We start from the raw sequence: 20,322 nt of genomic DNA, 5'->3' as shown, positions 1-20,322 counted from the left end.
CTCACGTCAATGCCGGATTGTTAACCCACTGAGCAAGGGCAGGGACCAAACCCGCCACCTCATGGTTCCTAGTCGGATTCGTTAACCACTGCGGCACGACGGGAACTCCCAGATACTCTTGCTTTTAAACCCAATAAAGATACCATTTAAGATGCCTTAATTTTTTTTTCTTCCATTTTTAGGGCCCCACCCGTGGCACATGGAGTTTCCCAGGCTAGGGGTTGAATTGGAGCTGTACCTGCCAGCCTACACCACAGCCACAGCAATGCAGGATCCAAGCAGTATCTGTGCCCTACACTACAATTCATGGCAATGCTGGATGCTTAACTCACCAAGCAAGGCCAGGGATCAAACCGGAGTCCTGATGGATATTAGTTGGGTTTGTTACCACTGGGCCATGATGGGAATTCCATGCCTTTTAAATTTTTAAATTTTATTTTATACTGGAGTATAGTTGATTTACAGTGTTGTGTTAGTTTTTGGTGTACGGCAGTGATTGAGTTATACATATATCTTTTCTTTTTCAGATTCTTTTCTCATATAGGTTATTATAAAATATTGAGTAGAGTTCCCTGTGCTACATAGTAGGTCCTTGTTGGGTATCTGTTTTATATATATAGAGTATATTTGTTAATCCCAAACTCCTAATTTACCTCCCTTACCCCTTTGATAACCATGAGTTTGTTTTTTTTTTTTTGTCTTTTTGCTATTTCTTGGGCCGCTCCCGCGGCATATGGAGGTTCCCAGGCTAGGGGTCCAATCGGAGCTGTAGCCACTGGCCTACGCCAGAGCCACAGCAACGCGGGATCCAAGCCGCGTCTGCAACCTACACCACAGCTCACAGCAACGCCGGATCGTTAACCCACTGAGCAAGGGCAGGGACCGAACCCGCAACCTAATGGTCCCTAGTCGGATTCGTTAACCACTGCGCCACGACGGGAACTCCCATGAGTTTGTTTTTGAAGTCTGTGAGTCTGTTTCTGTTTTGTTAATAAGTTCATTTGTACCTTTTTTTTTTTTTTTTTTTGCTTTTTAGGGCTGCTTCCACAGCATATGAAAGTTCCCAGGCTAGGGGTCGAGTTGGAGCTACAGCTAGTGGCCTACACCACAGCCACAGCAACTCAGGATCCTAGCCTCATCTTCGACCTATACCACAGCTCACAGCAATGCCAGATCCTTATCCCACTGAGCAAGGCCAGGGATCGAACCTGCATCCTCATGGATACTAGTTGGGTTTGTTAACCACTGAGCTGTGAAGGGAACTCCCTCATTTGTATCATTTTTAAAGATTCCACATAATAAGTGATATTATACGATATTTGTCTTTCTCTGACTTGTTTCACTTAGGATGATAATCTCTAGGTCCATTCTAAGATACCTTTCAATGTGCCTATTGAAGCGACAAGATAAATGCTGTTGGGAATATGGGGATTGAGGAAGGCAGGGCATGTGACTGGGTCACCTTTCTATACAGTAGAAAATTGACAGAACCCTGTAAACCAGCTATAATGGAAAAAAATAAAAATGATTAACAATAAAAAAGAATAAAACTCGAAAAAATAGGTTAAAAAAAAAGAAGAGAAAGTCACGGCACTTGGGTCAGATAGGCCAGTTCTCCCACCATGTAATTTGATGTTTTAAATGTTGACATATCTTTTCACCAACAAAGAAATTATGGGGTAGTCTAGACAGAGAAATCACTCAACTCTTAAGTGTAGGATACAGAGAGAGGACAGAATCTTAGCAGTGAAATATCTTAGCAGTGTCTGGGTCCTTCCAGGTACTTTTGTGTATATGCATAGAATTTTCACTGTAAAAGATGTAACTTGCCATAAGTGTTCTTTCGTGTGTGCAAACTTGTGCAGGTGATGATGGAGTAAAAGTGTGGTGGCTCTAGTGTATGTTGCTTTGAATCAAATTGTTTTAACCCTAATAATCTAATGAACCTCCTTTCCTGACTTGGCTAGGAAATAACTGGGCTAAAAACTTATTTTCAGAAAGTCTAAAGAAAGATAGCTAGTTACCTACTGGAGTTGGCCCCACCAGTCACATAATTTGCCGTAATGATTGGTTACTAGGTTCAGGGTGGGATTTCTAGAGAGTGAGTTACTGAGGAGGCAGGACTAGAGCATGATCCACTCTTTTATTTATGCCTTTTACTGTCACTAAGAAAAATGCTGGTTATTGCAAAAGTGTCTGGATATGTTAATCTTTTTCTGCAGGCTTTATGTTGTCATGAGTGTACCCCCCAATTCCTAGACAGGAAAGAAAGGACAAAGCTGAGTGATAAGCTAGCCGATGGGAGTGGTTCAGTGGGCCAGAGTGTTTTTTGGTGTTTCTAGAATTTGCCTCCCACTAAGGAAATCACAGTATGTGGCATATAAGTAGGGCAAAGGATTCACTACTCAGCACTTAAATCAGCAAGTCACCATAACTGGCATCACTGTGGCAGCTGTAAGGAAACTTCAGAGGATTTTCTGTGAGTGAGATGAGCTGGACACATTGTCTCCCAGCTGGTGTAAGCTATTTTGCCCACATTCTGAAGGCTATTCAGCTGACTTTTAAGATGCTCCTGGGCCATTCCAGTATCCATAATGACTCATGCTGTTTGCAACTAGCTAAACTGATTTTATTATGATTTGTCAAAGATGAACTGAGAGAAGGTGTAGCCAAAAACTAAGAAAATAGCCATAAAATGAATAGGGATTTGTGAATGTAAAAAAAAAAAAAAAAGGGAAAACAGGCATAAAGTGAAAGTGGGAAAAAAAATCTTGAATGGGTACAATTGTGGCCTAACCAGGAATGAAAATGGATACAGAGTAGAATGAAAGGGATAAAAATAGGAACACAGTTGGTTAGAGCAGAAAAAAAAATGTGAGCAGTCAAAACAGATCGATGCAAATACAGGTCTTCTAACCTATTATGTTTTTAAACTTGAGAGTGATAAATGTATTGAATGTCCTTTATTCTAAGGACCTTTTCCCAAAGGACAGAATTCCAAAGTGAGGTCTGCCTTTACAGTCTATTTCAGCCTTTTTCACACAGTGTCAGAAGAAGGATGCAGCAAAAGTTGATAGTATTATAATTCCCAACATGGCAGTAGTTAGATCCTGCTGACTAGAGTGGTTCACTTCCAGAGGTCTGTGGTGTCTCATAAAACAGCTGGCATTGCCTGAAAGAGTAGTATTGTTGGTAGGTAAGGCAGTGTCCCCGGGGCTGGGACTTGGCCAGCATCTCACATAACAAACATGCTGCTGATCCGCTTCTGTTTGTTTTCCCAGACAGAAATGATTGCAACACATTTCAGGGCCAGTGCAAAAATTTTGCCTTTTTGCATTGTGTGTTTTAACTTGCTCTCAAGAGTGAGATGTTCGAAATTTGCTAAACTGGACAACAATACACAACTTAAAACAAAAACAAAACCCAGTCAAAACTCAACTGGCCAAGAGGTTATTTAATTATTACTTTTGTAAAGTGATTATTGGTTTGGGTTTTTTTTTTGGGGGGGGGTAGTAGGGGTGCAGGGGAAGCCTTGGGGTATTACCAAATGAGAAAAAAATTCCATACTTCAGTAAATACTTTCTTTCTTTCACCAGGCAGTTCTGATTTAGGGGGACACATACTAGATTAAGCTTCAAAACACTTGGATGTTATCTGTGCTACTTGGGGCAAATCATTTAATCTCCCTGAGCTCCAGTTCATTCATTTATAAAATGACGATAACTGTACTCCACTGACTACTGCACAGTATGATTAAAATGACTAAATAAGATATTAAAGCATTTATCGATGTGCAAGGCATGATGCGGGTGTGGGGTCTGTAGGGGTCATCTTTGTTTTCCTTGAGGTGCTGGAGAAGTAGGGAAGACCCCACACCAGTTCTGTCTCATCACCCCAGATCTGAGAGGCTGGAGGGAGAGACAGGGTGGATCTTGAGTGGATACCTCCCCTTTCTCCATTAATATGCAGAGAAAAATAATTTTCAGTCCTTTACCCCCCTCTGTGAAGAGCCTTTTCCTCTAAGTGTTAGAGAAACTCATTGACTATCTGGGCTCTTTTCCAGTTCTGCTATTTATCTAGACCTGTGTTGTAGCCACTAGTGACTGAAGGTTCTTGAACTCTTAAAATATGGCTGATCAGAACTGTTTGGAGGAGTTCCTGTTGCGGCTCAGTGGTAATGAATCCAACTAGTATCCAAGGGGAGGCGGGTTTGATCCCTGGCTTCGATCAGTTGGATCTGTCCTTGCTGTGAGCTGTGGTGTAGGGTGAAGATGTAGCTTGGATCCTGTGTTGCTGTGGCTGTGGTGTAGGCTCACAGCCGCAGCTCTGATTCCACCCGTAGCCTGGGAACTTCGACATGCCACACACGGGTGGCCCTAAAAAGCAAAAAAAAAACACCCCAAAACAAACAAACAAAAAAACACTGTTTGGAGGAGTTCCCCTGTGGCACAGCGGAAACAAATCTGACTAGTAACCATGAGGTTTCGGGTTCAATCCCTGGCCTCACTCAGTGGATTAAGGATCTGGTGTTGCCATGAGCTTCGGTGTAAGCCAAAAACGGGGCTGGGATCCTGCGTTGCTGAGGCTGAGGTATATAGGCCGGCAGCTATAGAACCGATTCAGCCACTGGCCTGGGAACCTCCATATACCTTGGGTGCGGCCCTAAAAGAGCAAAAAACAAACAAAAAAATAAAAAACACTGTTTGGAGACAATAGTCCAAAAAAGGGAAGTATCTTAATATTTTAACATTGATTATGTGACATGTTGTAATACTAATATTCTAGACATATTTGGTTAAAATATATTAAAAAAAGTTTTATCTCTTTCCTTTGACTTTTCAAAATGTGGCTACTTGGAGTTCTCTGGTGGCTTGGTGGGCTAGGGATCTGGTGTTTTCACTGCTGTGGCATGAGTTCGATCCCTGGCTCAGAATGTCCACACGCCATAAGCGTGGCCCAAATGGGGGAAAAAAAAAGAATGTAAAATGTGGCTACTATAAAATTTATAATTCCATATATGGCTCCCTTTGTTTTTCTGTTGGCTAATCCTAATCCAGACAGTCCGAGGGGAAAGAAAGACATGAGTCCTGATGACCTTATTTGCATGCCTCTTGCATTTCTCAGCCTCTTTCCACCCTAGCATGGGGCTCTCTTTCCTAATCAGTCCTGTGCTTAGGGAGCCAGTTCATCTGAGAAAAACATGAAGAAATCAGAGAAAGATCAATATAGTAAGGCCATTCCTTCTCCCTGACAGCACATGGCACAAAGTAGGCACCTAGGATGCATGCATGCATGCATTCATTCATTCATTCATTCAATCAAACCTTGTATTTAATTAAAATAGAGAATAGGGAAATTTGGCAAGCTCATACCTTGAAAATTCACTCTTGTTAATTCCACAAAGGGAGCAAGAATATGACTGGGTTTTGTATTGTCCTGTGTCCAAGTCACTTATTAAAATCTTATTTTATAAGAGGGTGTTTACCCACATCTCTCATCTCCCTTCTGAAGGTCCAGATGTGTTCAAGTCAGGGAATGTGTTTTACGCATCTTGCTTCATACCTAACAGGTGCAACAGCCTGTATTGTTGAATATTATAGGTAAAGTAAAAAATATAATGAGTCTATTAATTTGTCTTTCAGACTGAAATGAAAATTTGAACTAAAATGCTGTATAATTAATTTGATGTTGATGATATATGCATGTTTTAAAATGTGGCTTAAGATACATTGAATCATTTTTTATTTGTCAGAAAAATGAAATGCACCATTTAAGAGTGGAAAAATTCTTCCCTGATTAAATCCTGGTTGAAGAAGAAATATTTACTCCTAAAGGACAATCCCCACCCACTTTTGTTATCTCAGCAACAGACTAAAAATTGTCACAGGGACAAACTGACAAACCCTGTATGAAATAGGAGAACAATAAAAAAAGAACAAACATTCCATTAACCTGGCAGATTGAGAATGAAGGCTCAGCAGGGGAATGGAGCAGGTCGGAGGTGGGGAACAGCCAGACAGCGCAGCCAATTCACGACGGGTTCTGGCCCCCACAAATCCCCAGAGCCCGAACTGCCTCCACCAACGAGGAAGGGAGGCTTGGGGGAGGGGCTGGGCTCGGCTGCAGGGATCAAAGAGAAGCAGGGGCAACAGCCAGCGCTGCGTCTGCTCTTTGAGCAAAGATAATGGAATCCTCTCTGGGGTGAAGAGAATGAACACACAGAGAGATTTAAAAACACAACAAACCCAGAGCTGATTGGATTCCTTTATTCCATACCTCAAACTCATCAGGCTTGTCCTCAATTCAAAATCTCCCTAGATTGATTTCAGGGTTAAAAAACAATAAAAGGGTGTCCTGTTGAGTGCTTTGCAAACCGTGGGCTGCACCTCCTTAGTGTGTGAAATCAATTCAGTGGGTGGAGATTTGTATTTAAAAAAATGAGATAAAATAGAATGGAAAGTAGAAGGATTTGCATGTACTAGGGATAAATATTGCTTTATAAAATTTTTGTTGTGTGTGTTCATGTGTATTCCCTCGCACGTGTGTGTGTGTGTGTGTGTGTGTGTGTGGTATCAGTAAAATGAATTTCTTATGATCTCAGTCAAACCGCAGAACTCAGTGAAAACTGATCTGGTCTATCCCCCTGCCTTATTGTTGAGGAGTATGAAATCAGTTCTAGAAATGAAGCCTTCAGGAATAGAGATTTCATAATCTCCACGACTAATCCTCAGTCGAGGAGTTCTTCTTGCATTCCACAAAGGTAGAAAATGTCACAGACTCCAAGCATCCCCTCAACAAAAGCAGTCAAGTCGCCAGGAAATAACTCCAGGATCAGGCATTTCATTCTGATGAGGCTAATGCTGTTTGTCAGAAACTGTGGGCAACCTCCCTTTAAAGCCCCCAATTAAGGAGAAAGAATGAAAAAAAAATGGTAATAGCATGCCTGAAACATGAGGCTGCCTCTTGGCCACTATTCATTAGGGAGCCCACAAACCATGGACCCTGTTTAAGGAAAGTCTGGGATGATTTTGGGGGAAAATAGAATCTTTCTCTTCTTACTCCCAACTTTGCCCTCCACGTACTTATCTCACCTTGATTTATTTATTGACATTTTAGTCAAATTTAGCCTGCAATTTGCTTTATGATTTAAAAGCTGACAAGACTGAATAGAGAGAGGACCAGCCAGAGAGCAGAACGTGTATAAAAGATGCTGGCAAAATGTGAGGATATTCCCTGACGCACCCTAGAAAAACCACCAGTGATAGAGGGACCTGATTGATTTCCATTTCTAAATCTCAAGGAATTAAAAATAAAACCCGACGTCAACTGATGCGGCAAGGGCCATTAATGGCAGACATGGTTAATTTCCCCAAAGCATGAAGGAGAATAAAAGGGGGAGAGACTTGTGGGGAAAACAGTTCAATGAAAGGAGTCCTGCGTAAAGTTGGTTAAAAATGGAAAGGCAGGAGTTCCCGTCGTGGCGCAGTGGTTAACGAATCCGACTAGGAACCATAAGGTTGCGGGTTCGGTCCCTGCCCTTGCTCAGTGGGTTGATGATCCGGCGTTGCCGTGAGCTGTGGTGTAGGTTGCAGACGTGGCTCGGATCCCACGTTGCTGTGGCTCTGGCGTAGGCCGGTGGCTGTAGCTCCGATTGGACCCCTAGCCTGGGAACCTCCATATGCCGCGGGAGCGGCCCAAGAAATAGCAAAAAAAAAAAAAAAAAAAGGAAAGGCATATATCTTCCCACCCAGACACAAAAGAATGCACTAAAAGTTTTTCAATGGTGTGGCTACTAAAAACACCATTTAGAGATGAGCAAACTTCTTTATCGCCCCAAGAAATCAGAGTAAACCACCTGAAACCCAAGCTGTAGGAAATCCTGCTGCTCAGATGAGTTATCCACTGTGACACTGAACTAGTGCTATTACTTTCAGAGAGCAGGAGGCTGCCTGGCTTAACCTTCCTTGGCGTTCCACTCAGAGAAACAGACATTCCCTCAGCTGTATCAGAGACATGGATTTTAGCGGTAATTATGGTCTGCTAATCTGGCGTAGCCTTAGTCAAATGGACAGAATCGGCATGTTATCATTAGGGTGGCAACACAGTCTCCTTCCCTCTCCAGGGTCCAGCGGTCTGGGGAGAGAGAAGACTATTGAAAAGTTTGCTGGCTCTTGCCAGCCTTGCCTCTATCTAATCTTTGAGGAGCTCAGTTTCTCCAAATGCAGGAATGTGTGCCACCCTGCCATCTCAGGGTTGCTGAAAAACAAAAAAAACAAAAACCCGTAAAACACAAGAAGGCAGCATTAAACAGATCATAATTAGCACTGAATTGCTTTGAGTGAATCATACCGTTCCCTCCTTCCTTCCCACCTACCGGTGGAAACGGGAATGAAATGGGGCTTGTTCTCTGTTTTCTTTCCCAGGCCTTCTCTCCTCTCCATTAAGCTAGTCTGAAGCCTTGGGGACATGCTGTCAATTTTAGATGGAGAGGAGTATTGAAGGTTAAGTGGTTGGTTATATCAGAGTGCTACTTCTTAACTCCAAAAATGTATCTCTAATAGTGGGAATTTCCAGTTAGCTGAAAGCTGGATATCAGAGATGATTCTGAGGAAAGGGCTCATCAGCTTTTTCTTCAAATCATACCACAGCAGCAACAGTTACCTCATTGATGATCCCCTTACTGTGCACTTGTCTTTTTCCTTCTTCCCTTCTTCCCCCTCCCTCCTTTTCTTTCTCCCTCCCTTCCTTCCCTTCCTTTCATCCTTTCTTCCTTTCTTAAAGACTTATTTTTTTTTCTTTTGGAGAAGTTTTAGGTTTACAACAAAATTGAGGGGAAGGTACAGAGATTTCCTGTGTACTTCCTGTCCACACACATGCATACCTTCTTGTGTTATCAACATCAGTCAACAGAATGGTACTTTTTTTTAAACACAAGAGTGCACCTGTATCCACACATCATGGTCCCCCAGCGTCCACAGTTTACCTTGTTATTCACTCTTGGTATTGTATATCTGCAGTTTTGGACAAATGTATAATAACGTATATCCATCATTATAACATCCTACAGAGTAGTTTCACTGCCTAAAAATCCTCTGTGTTCTGCCTGTTCATCTCTTTCCTATCCTTACCTTTGGCAACCACTGATTTTTTTTTTTGCATTTTTACCTTTATTTTTATTTATTTTTTCTGCTGTATGCATGGGGACCAAGATACACATACATGTATACATAATTTTTCTTCCCATTGTCATGTTGTGATGTAAGTATCTAGACATAGTTCTCAGTGCTACACAGCAGGATCTTATTGTAAATCCATTCCAAGAGCAATAGTTTGCATCTGTTAACCCCAAGCTGCAGATCCCTCCCACTCCCTCCTCCTCCCCCTGGGCAACCACAAGTCTATTCTCCAAGTTCATGATTTTTCTTTTCTGTGGAGAAGTTCATTTGCACTATATCTTAGATTCCAGTTATAAGTGATATCATATGGTATTTGTCTTTCTCCTTCTGACTTACTTCACTTAGTATGAGATTCTCTAGTTCCATCCATGTTGCTGCAAATGGCATTATGTCATTCTTTTTTATGGCTGAGTAGTATTCCATTATGTATATATACCACATCTTCCGAATCCAATCCTCTGTCAATGGACATTTGGGTTGTTTCCATGTCCTGGCTACTGTGAATAGAGCTACAATGAACATGCAGGTGCATGTGTCTTTTTTAAGGAAAGTTTTCTCTGGATCTATGTGCAGGAGTGGGATTGTGGGGTCATATGGAAGTTCTATGTATAGATTTCTGAGGTATCTCCAAAGTGTTCTCCATAGTGGCTGTACCAGTTGACATTCCCACCAGCAGTGCAGGAGGGTTCCCTTTTCTCCACATCCCCTCCAGCACTTGTTATTTGTGGACTTCTTAATGATGGCCATTCTGACTGGTGTGAGGTGGTATCTCATGGTAGTTTTGATTTGCATTTATCTTATAATCAGCGATGTTGAGCATTTTCTCATGTGTTTGCTGGCCATCTTTGTATCTTCCTTGGAGAACAGTCTATTCAGGTCTTTTGCCCATTTTTCCATTGGGCGGTTGGCTTTTTTGCTGTTGAGTTGTGTAAGTTGCTTATATATTCTAGAGATTAAGCCCTTGTCCGTTGTATCATTTGAAACTGTTTTCTCCCATTCTGTAAGTTGTCTTTTTGTTTTCTTTTTGGTTTCCTTTGCTGTGCAAAAGCTTGTCAGTTTGATGAGGTCCCATGGGTTTATTTTTGCTCTTATTTCTGTTGCTTTGGGAGACTGACCTGAGAAAATATTCATGAGGTTGATGTCAGAGAGTGTTTTGCCTATGTTCTCTTCCAGGAGTTTGATGGTGTCCTGTCTTATATTTAAGTCTTTCAGCCATTTGGAGTTTATTTTTGTGCATGGTGTGAGGGTGTGTTCTAGTTTCATTGCTTTGCATGCAGCTGTCCAGGTTTCCCAGCAATGCTTGCTGAATAGACTTTCTTTTTCCCATTTTATGTTCTTTCCTCCCTTGTCAATAGAGGCTAGTATTCTCAATAGCTGTTTCTTGTCTCCAGACTTGGAGTTTTTCTGCATCAGGCTCATATTTTTCTCCACCTGCTAGAGTAGTTTTTCAAGCTCTTTCTATCATAGGTACAGGCATCCTTATATTTGTAAGCAATGATACCATATAATCCTGCTAGGTAATGGGCACGTGAGTCCTTTTTTCTAGAAGATTGGGAAGTTTCCTGAATTTGTCCATGTCTCTTGGGGTTTTCAGAATTTGCTCATGATTCCTCTGTGCCTTCATCTCTTGGTCTCTCCCAGTCGCATTGTTTGCTTATAGAAGCCATCCACTTAACACCTACCATATGAGTGAGAGGCTATGGCCTTTCTATTAATCTTTGATTTTATTCCTGTTATTCTTCCCTGAGGGGAGGATAGTTTTGGTTTCTCATAGAACAATGCAGGATTTTGAAGAATAAAGCATTTATTTAGTCTTTTTGCCTTTTCTAGGGCCGCTCCCATGGCATATGGAGGTTCCCAGGCTAGGGGTCAAATCAGAGCTGTAGCCACCGGCCTATGCCAGAGCCACAGCAACGCGGGATCCGAGCCAAGTCTGCAACCTACACCACAGCTCACGGCAGCACCGAATTGTTAACCCATTGAGCAAGGCCAGGGATCGAACCCGCAACCTCATGTTTCTTAGATTCATTAACCACTGCGCCACGACAGGAACTCCCAAAGCATCTCCCCAAAATTCATTTAAGTAATGAATTTTAGCTATGCCTTTGGCATGCATAAGTTCCAGGGCCAGTGTCCTGAGCCACAGCAGTGACAACAGTGGATCCTTAACCCACTGAGCCACCAGGGTACTCCCAGAACTTATTTTTTTAACCAATACACATTGCACTAGTTTGGGGCTTCCTAAACTGTTTTGGTTCATGGTACCATTAGTGTCTTAATAATTTTTCTTCCACAGCACCCCTGGGCCAAAAGAAATACCTAACAGTTCCATTTATTAAGTTATTAGTTTTGAACAGCTTAATAAACATCTATGTTTTAACAACCAAGGAACTATTTATAAAGCAACTATAAAATACATTAAAAAGGTAATGTTTGGAGTTCCCATCATGGCTCAGTGGTAATGAGCCCAACTAGTATCCATGAACCCAACTGGTATCCACGTGGGTTTGATCCCTGGCCTTGCTCAGTGGGTTAAGGATCTGGTGTTGCTGTGAGTTGTGATGTGGGTTGCAGATATGGCTTGGATCTGACATTGCTGTGGCTGTGGTGTAGGCCGGCAGCTGCACATCTCATCTGACCCCTAGCCTGGGAACTTCCATATGCTGTGGGTGCAGCCTGGAAAAAAAAAAAACACAAAAAAAGTAATGTTTAGTTTCATTCTTGAGTAGACACCATTTCTAACAGAGTGTGCATACCTCTTGGGCACTGTCCAACTTCACCAAGCTTGGAATGTCTGGACATTGCCATCTCACTTCTTGTCCCCCATTGATTTTCATGTGATGCTTGCTTGTAATTGTAGCAACCACTGAAAGCTGAGTTTTGGAAAGAAAGAAATACCTTTGAAAGGAATGTAGCGTGTTCTAATGAAAATGTGAATCACCTCGAGGTACTAGTGTATCCATCAGATGTTGCTGTGTTGTCCTTGAAAGTTTCAAATGCTCTGTTGGGTCTCCTGAGTTCAGTCTCCTGGGTTACCTCGGTGTAAAGGTTGGGAACAGCAGTGCTTATAAAGGAAGATAAAAAAGACTTACTCCATGTAAGGAGCCCAATTATAGTACTGCATATAGATATGTGCTTACTAGGTATTTCATAAGGCAGAGTACCACAATCAAGATGCACTTTTTTTTTTCTGTCTGTTTGGTATCCAAATCCATGATAAGTGGTTGTGTTTTTGCTGGACTGGTTCTCTGATAGGATTTTGGCTGTGGTTTTGTGGTACAGCCTCCCTTTTTATTTGCCCTTTCTGAACATAGTTTTCTTTTTTTTTTTTGTCTTTTCTAGAGCCGCTCCCGCGGCATATGGAGGTTCCCAGGCTAGGGGTCTAATCGGAGCTGTAGCCACTAGCCTACGCCAGAGCCACAACAATGCGGGATCCGAGCCGCATCTGCAACCTACACCACAGCTCATGGCAACGCCGGATCGTTAACCCACTGAGCAAGGGCAGGGACCGAACCCGCAACCTCATGGTTCCTAGTCGGATTCGTTAACCACTGCGCCACGACGGGAACTCGTGAACATAGTTTTCTAGTCTTTCTGAGGATATGGGAAACCTGATATCCTTCCAATAAACTTCTCTAAGTCAGCGCAGCTACTCTTAAAGGTGGAACAAATAAAAAGGAATGTAACTGAAGATCTCCAATACCAGAAGTGAGGCAAGATTATAGAGAGCATATTGCACTGACATCACCAGACAGAACAAGAAGTACTGAGATGTGCCTTCTGGAAAGTCTGGATGGTAAATACTAAACAGCTCTTAAAAGCTGGGAAAGCTGTTTGTAAGGAGGGGTTAGGTAAGGTGGGCAGACTTGGAGATTTACACAGGATGCATCAGGCCTTATTAGGTGAGTTTCAAAATGACGCATTTGTAGTGAGTAGGGAAGTTAGTGATTTACATGTCATTAGAGTTTATGCTCGGAAAATCGTCAGCGCCCCAGAAAAAGTAGGATGATGCATACTAAAGGGGCATTAGCCAGGGTAATAATAGAAATCAAGTCTGTGATAAATGTTGGGGTGATGAGAGGATGAATTTTAGGTAGAATTATCCAAGTAGAGAAAATAAGGATGGACAAGGTTTGTTTGGATGATGGATGCTTTTGGTAAACCCAGAAGTCATTAAATTTATATTCCTCACTAGCAGACATGCCATAAGTCACATTTAGAGGAGTGTATTAGGCAACTAAATATCTGCCTCAGAAAGCAAAGGGGAAGGAAAGCAGCATCTGCCTGCATCAACTTAGGAAGCAGATGAAGTGAGTGAAACCCAGGAGGGCCTGCCTGAAAGAGGAAATGAACATCAGGAAGTGGAATCCTGGAAGCAAATCCATGACTGACAGAAAAGTTGTAGCAGAAAGGATTGCTCTGCTCTTTGGAAGTAATACAAGTCTCTCAAGATAAAAATGCAGGTTTGGTGGTACACCAGGCGGAAGACATTAGTCTTTCCTTGCTTCAGTAAAATAAAACAGGGCATTCATTTTTAGTTTATTGGCTCTCGTAAAATAAACTGAATGCATAGTTTTGAAATTGACGAGTTGTTTGACTTCCATGAGATGAAGCAATTTCAGATGTTACTCATTTTATCCCTTGATAACCACTGTTAAGTACACACAGGCTCGTGGGATTTCCATGCTCTGAGGAAAGCTATGCGGTGGGAGTATTTGGCACAAGAGCCTCTCAGATATTAGGCAACATTATAATTTATGTTGCATATTCAAAAATAATTACAGATTATCACAAATGTTCTTAAAGGCACATGAATATCCTTAATATGAAATCTCACATGATTTCTCAAAACTCAGTTTAAAAACAATTGCCCAAGTTGTTTTATTCTCTAGTGTTCTAACCTATCCACCCGTCTTGTTGACTTATATACTTTATGTAAACTGTTCTTTCATATCAAGCATTTTTTCACATCAAGTTCTTGTACACCAGCTCTTTCTCTCTGCCATAGAAAGAAGGTAGTTTCATTCAGAAGAGGCAGCTCTCACCGTGTTGTAGTACTAGGGGAGTATAATGCTTTTATACTGTTGAAATTGTAAGTTGTGAGACATCGATTGTGAATTTGGACCAGAATTCAATTACTGAACTCATTTTTTGGTCCAGAATGATCAAAGACAGAGAAGGAGACCAGCAGGTTGAAAGGGAGCCCCTGTGAGTTAATGGAAGTTCCCTGACAAGAGATGTATACTGATGCTTCGGGTCAACCACCCACGTGAATTTTCTCCTGCCTCCTTGGCTTAAAACATCTCAGAGGATCGTCCTTATCCCTTCAGCAAGTGGACGTCTGATAACAACCTGCATTCCCAGTGTTGTATTCTACCATTTCTTCCCACAGGGTTGAAGCAACAACCCTGTGGAGTTCCTCATGATTCTCGTTCCATGCCTGGATCTTTTGTGACTATTCTTTGCTCTTGCAATGTTTTTTTTTTTTTTTTTAAACAATATCCTTAGTCTTCTTCCTCTTTGTTATTTGTTCTGTTATTGGTACCTCCACAGTGCTTTGTTCATAGATCTGTAAAGGCACAGGGTCTGCTTTTGCTCTTTCTATTTCTGTCTCACGTTCATGGGCAGAGTCTATTGCTTAGTCATTTTTGTTCTTGCCACATTGCAGGAACACTCAAGATGTTAAACTGCATCCTATACATTAGTGTATAGATGTTCCAGCTCATTACTTAGAACATTTTAAGCCCGAGCTTCTATGTTTGTCTTGATTTCCCCATTTATAGCAATATATTGTTGGTTTAAGTGGTCTGGGGAGACAGAGACTATCATTTAAATTCAATGTATGTTTTGTTTCCTTTATTAAATGTTGCATTTTTCTAGATGACTTCTAAGATGGCTTTTAGTCTTACATCCTTAGTATGTAATTAGGCCTTTCAGTATGACCTTGGGCAAATTATTTATTTATTGTTTGTTTATTTGAGGGCCACACCCATGGCATATGGAAGTTCCCAGGCTAGGGGTTGAAGCGGAGCTGTAGCTGCCAGCCTACACCACATCCACAGGGACACCAGATCCAAGATGCATCTGTGACCTACAATGCAGCTTGCAGGAGTGTCAATCCTTACCCATTGAGTGAGGCCAGGGATCAAACCTGCATCCTCATGGATACTGAGCCACAATGGGAACTCCCTTAATCTCTTTATTAAACAAAGAAAATACTTCCAAATTCAGAGCGTAGTTGTGAGGATTAAATGGGATTTAGATTGGTTCAGTAGCTAAATGTTCCTTGAGCAACTGCATAGGTGCCAGGAGTTCCTAGGTATTAGAGCTATAGAGGTAACTAAGACACTATCTCAACTCTGGGAGAAGTTACAATCTAGAAGCCTTGCCTGGTACATTATATGGACTCAGCAACTGTATGTCTCCTTCTTTCTTTTTCCTCTCTGGATTATCAGTTATTTAATGCTGGGATTTGGAATGGGATGGGGAGACAACTTTATGTTTTACGTTTTTATTTGTCATGTGATATCGTTAAATGCAGTGATGGACCTTCAAGAGGTAAAGCTAAAAAGCACATGTCATTTCTTAACAGCACAAGGGATGATGTAACTTGACAATAACAAGGCCAGACAAGAGCAGCCCTAGATCAGATGGGAGTTGTGTGCTCTCAGAAGAAGAATGTAGTGGGAGGAACTGGCCCAATGATCTCTCAGCCTGGGAACAGCATTTAAGATTTCTTTATCTCATAAAGACAAAAATCATTTCAGTTTCATTTGCAAAGTAATCACAGTGACTAATTTTCCTAATGCAGCAGTTTTAGCATGTTACACACAAAAAAACCATTGCTTAAGAGGGTTATTCTCTTATTTTCAAAACAAGCCACCTCGTGGGTATGGCCTCCAGGAAGGCTGATCACACATTTTAAAAATGTATGCTGGCCAGTCAGTTTTGACACTTGCATCCTGCCCTACTGGCTTGCCTCACCTCACTTCATTTAGCATCCTGTCTCTTTGTCAATCACATACAGATAGCTAAAGTTGTGGCTGCATGATATGGGAATCCTTACTGAAAATGAGCAATTATGTGATGTATTTGTAAAGATGTACTTAACTACTTTAAAATATTGGGATAGGAAAGTCAGAAAATGCTGAACTTTTAAAGCATCAACCGTTTGGCCATAGTTGTGAAGTTTGGCTAAGTGAGTTAATATAGCCAGTTATATCAGTTGCAAATGATGGACAATTAACTCTCATAGTAGGGGGAAGGAATTCTTAGTAGAATATTCTTCAGAAGGGTAGAGATAAAAAAGTGAGTTCAGGAAAGTCAAGACTGTAGTAGGAGTGGAAGGTGGGCAATGAAGCTGGTATCAGTGGTTATGCCTGCATGTAAATAAATAGTCCTTTATGCTCTTCTAAGGAATTGGGACACTGTTCTGTGTATGGCGGCCACTGAATGTTTTTAAGTAGGATAAAGGAAGTCTTATATTTGTATTGGCATTGGGCAGTCTGCCCACCTGTCTCTATGTCCACATTGCCTCTGTGCTGCTGTAAGAGTACCTCAGGACTTCCAGACTTACAGGCCCAGGTAGCATTCATGGTCTCTAGCTTTAGCACGTAGGACGGAGAACCATAACTCTGTAGCAACATGACATTTAGCACATGTAGCTGGAGGAGAATCTTTGTGGTCTTAGTGGAAAGAGCATGAGGACTGTCCTGGAGCATCAGCAAGAGACCACCAGGTTGCTGCACTTTTATGAGACGGGAAAAAAATGTGCTTGTAGCGCTGATCTCCATTTGCGATTTTGAGGGTTCTCTTCCCATGTGAACGATATGAATTGAATAGTGTGCCAGGTGACAACTTGATTCTTTAATAGAAAGCCAAAACCATTGTTTAGTCAGGGAACTGACATCATTGTTTGTTACCCATTCTAGATCTGCCGCTTTAAGGGAAGATGCTGAGGAAATGTCACAGATGCATGTGAGTGGTGGAGGTCATAGTAGACTCCCCAACAGCTGCTCCCATTTTGCTGGGAAATAACAATGTCATAGGGGAGTTGGGCATATCTTATCTAAAGAACTCTTTTCTTTCTCATGACTAACTTCTGAGTGGTATGTCACCCCATTCTAGTCAATGAGAAGAAGTTTCTAGGAGGCGTTTTGGAAAGTTCTGTCCTCCTTTTGAAAGTGCTAGATGAGACATCAGTCTCTGTCTCCAGCTGAATGTAAGCAGGGAGAACATAGCTAGGTTTGTACTGGAAGTCATCTAAGTTAGGCTAAAGCTCTGGGCTGAAGATAAGGACAGAAAGAACTAAGGTCTTGATGGCATGGCTGAGCCTTTGAAATAACCACCCCTGAAACTCGTTCCACTCTGGACTTGCAGTTATGATAACTAAAACATTTCTTTAAATTGGAATGGTTTAAATAATTTTTTTGTATTCCTTTTCTACTTTACTGTGCTGTGTCACTCCTCCTTTTAGAGCCATGCATGGTGGCTCTGCTTTCTTTCCCAGTCATTCTCGTGACTCTTAGGTCACTGCTCTATACTTATTCAGGAAATTGACACCTGCTGATATGTGTCTTCTCTCTACTGAAATCCTGTCATTGTCCTGGGAAACTTCAGTACCCTCCACTGTCACGTCCACCATCCTTATTACATCAGGGACTGCGAATCTCTGCTCTGGCGACCTTTACCTCCATTCTGCCCCAGCGCTCCTTCCTTTTTTCCCTCCCCCTCCCCCCTTCTTTCCTTCCTTCCTTTCCTTTTTTATTTTATTTTATTGGAGTATAGTTGACTTACAGTGTTATATTAGTTTCAGGTGTACAGCAAAGTGAATCAGATATACACATGTATATATCGATCTGTTTTCAGATTCTTTTCCCATATAGGTTATTACAGAGTATTGAGTAGATTTCCCTGCCCAGAACTCATTTCTGAAGTCACATTATCTTATGTGCTATTCACTTGTTTGACCATGACACTCTATCCCTGTCACTTCTCTCATCAGTCCCACTTCCTTCCTTTTCACTGAACCTGTTTTCCACCTCATTGCATCCTCCCAGCTCTGACTTCCTTCCTGGCCTCCCATTTATTCAGTTCCTTCGTAGTTTCACTACCCTTCCTGAACTAACCCAGAATCTATTTCCACTTCCCTATTTATTAACCTCCTATGGGCACCTTACTTCTCTCTCCCCTTTGGCCTTCTACTAATTTTCAATAGTTCTTAGTTTTTGAAGGATCTGACTTTAAAATTTTTTTTTTTTTTTTGCTTTTTAGGGCTGCACCTGCAGCATATGGAGCTTCCCAGGCTAGGGGTCAAATCAAAGCTGTAGCCTCTGGCCTACATCACAGCCACAGCAACACCAGATCTGAGCCACATCTGTGACATACACCACAGCTCACTGCAATGCCGGCTCCTTAATCCACTGAGCAAGGCCAGGGATTGAACCTGCAATCTCGTGGTTCCTAGTCAGATTCATTTCCACTGGGACACAATGGAAACTTCTGACCATTATTTTTATAGTTAGTACTTCTGGGCAAGGTGTTGCTGGAGAAAAAGTACTTAGACTGAATCTATTTAAATTTGTTATTTTCAATTCTGTACATAAGTACTATTTAATGTTTTTTTTTTTTTAAATACTTTTCCCTGATACTGACCCTTTAACATTTATATACTCTTTAAATTCTTTGATTCTCTCATTCTTTTTTTTTCCCCTAAATTTTATTAAAGAATAGTTGATTTATGATGTGTTAGTTTTTGGTGCACGGCAAAGTGATTCAGTTTTATATATATATTATACATATATAAAACATATACAAACATAGTTTGTATCTGCTAACCCCCCTCTCCCAATCCACCCATCCCACACCCTCCGTCCCCCTTGGCAACCACAAGTTCGTTCTCTATGTCTGTGAGTCTGTTTCATGGATAAGTTCATTTGTGTCCTATTTTAGATTACATATATAAGTAATATAATATGATATTTGTCTCTCTTTCTGACTTACTTCATTTAGTATGGTAATCTCTAAGTCCCTCCATGTTGCTGCAAATGGCATTGTTTCATTCTTTTTTTACAGCTGAATAGTATTCCATTGTATATGTATACCATTTTTTCTTCATGGACATTTAGGTGGTTTCCATCTTGGTTATTGTAAATAGTGCTGCTATAAACAAAAGGGTGTGTGTATCTTTTTGAATTAGAATTTTGTCTGGATATATTCCTAAGAGTGGGATTATTGGATCATATGGTAACTGTTTTTAGTATTTTAAGGAACATCCAAACTTACACAGTGGCTGCACCAGTTGACATTCCCAGCAACAGTGTAGGAAGGTTCCCTTTTCTTCATACCCTCCCTGGCGTTTATTATTTGTAGACTTATTATTTTGTATTTTTAATTTTTTTTGTCACACAAGCAGTATGTGGAAGTTCCTGGGCCAGAGAGCAAACCTATGCCATCCAGCAGCAACCAAAGACACAGTGGTGAGATCGCAGGCACCTCAACCCACTAGGCTGTCGGAGAACTCCCTGTAGACTTATTAATGATGGCCATTCTGACCTGTGTGAAGTGGTGCCTCATTGTAGTTTTGATTTGAGTTCCTCTAATAATTAGCAATGTTGGCCATCTTTATGTCTTCCTTGGAAAAATGTCTATTTAGGTCTTTGTCCATTTTAAAAAAATTTATTTATTTATTTTGCTTTTTAGGGCCACACCTGTGCCATATGGAGGTTCCCAGGTTAAGAGTCTAATTGGAGCTGTAGCCGCTGGCCTATACCACAGCCACAGCAACACAGAATCCAAAGCACATCTGCAATCTACACCACAGCTCATGGCAATGCTGGATCCTTAACCCACTGAGCAAGGCCAGGCATCCAACCCCCATCCTCCTAGGTACTAGTCAGATTCGTTAACCTCTGAGCCACGATGGGAGCTCCTTTCTCTATCTTTTCAAGGTCTGCTTCTATCTCAAAGGAAAAAAGTAGTGTCCCACTTGGTGGGGAAAGACCTTTCCACGGATGTTTTTTACCTTGTTAAGTTTCGTCGGCCCTAGAGTTTTAAGCAGTGATTAGTCCGACCCATGTTGCGTTCCCTGTGTTCACATGCTCTCCTTCCCTGCTTTCTCTGGTTCTGTTCTCATGGAGACTGGCAC

Source organism: Phacochoerus africanus, chromosome 1, assembly GCF_016906955.1.
Source record: "Phacochoerus africanus isolate WHEZ1 chromosome 1, ROS_Pafr_v1, whole genome shotgun sequence".
Classification (NCBI taxonomy): domain Eukaryota; kingdom Metazoa; phylum Chordata; class Mammalia; order Artiodactyla; family Suidae; genus Phacochoerus; species Phacochoerus africanus.
This window is presented reverse-complemented; position numbering follows the sequence as displayed.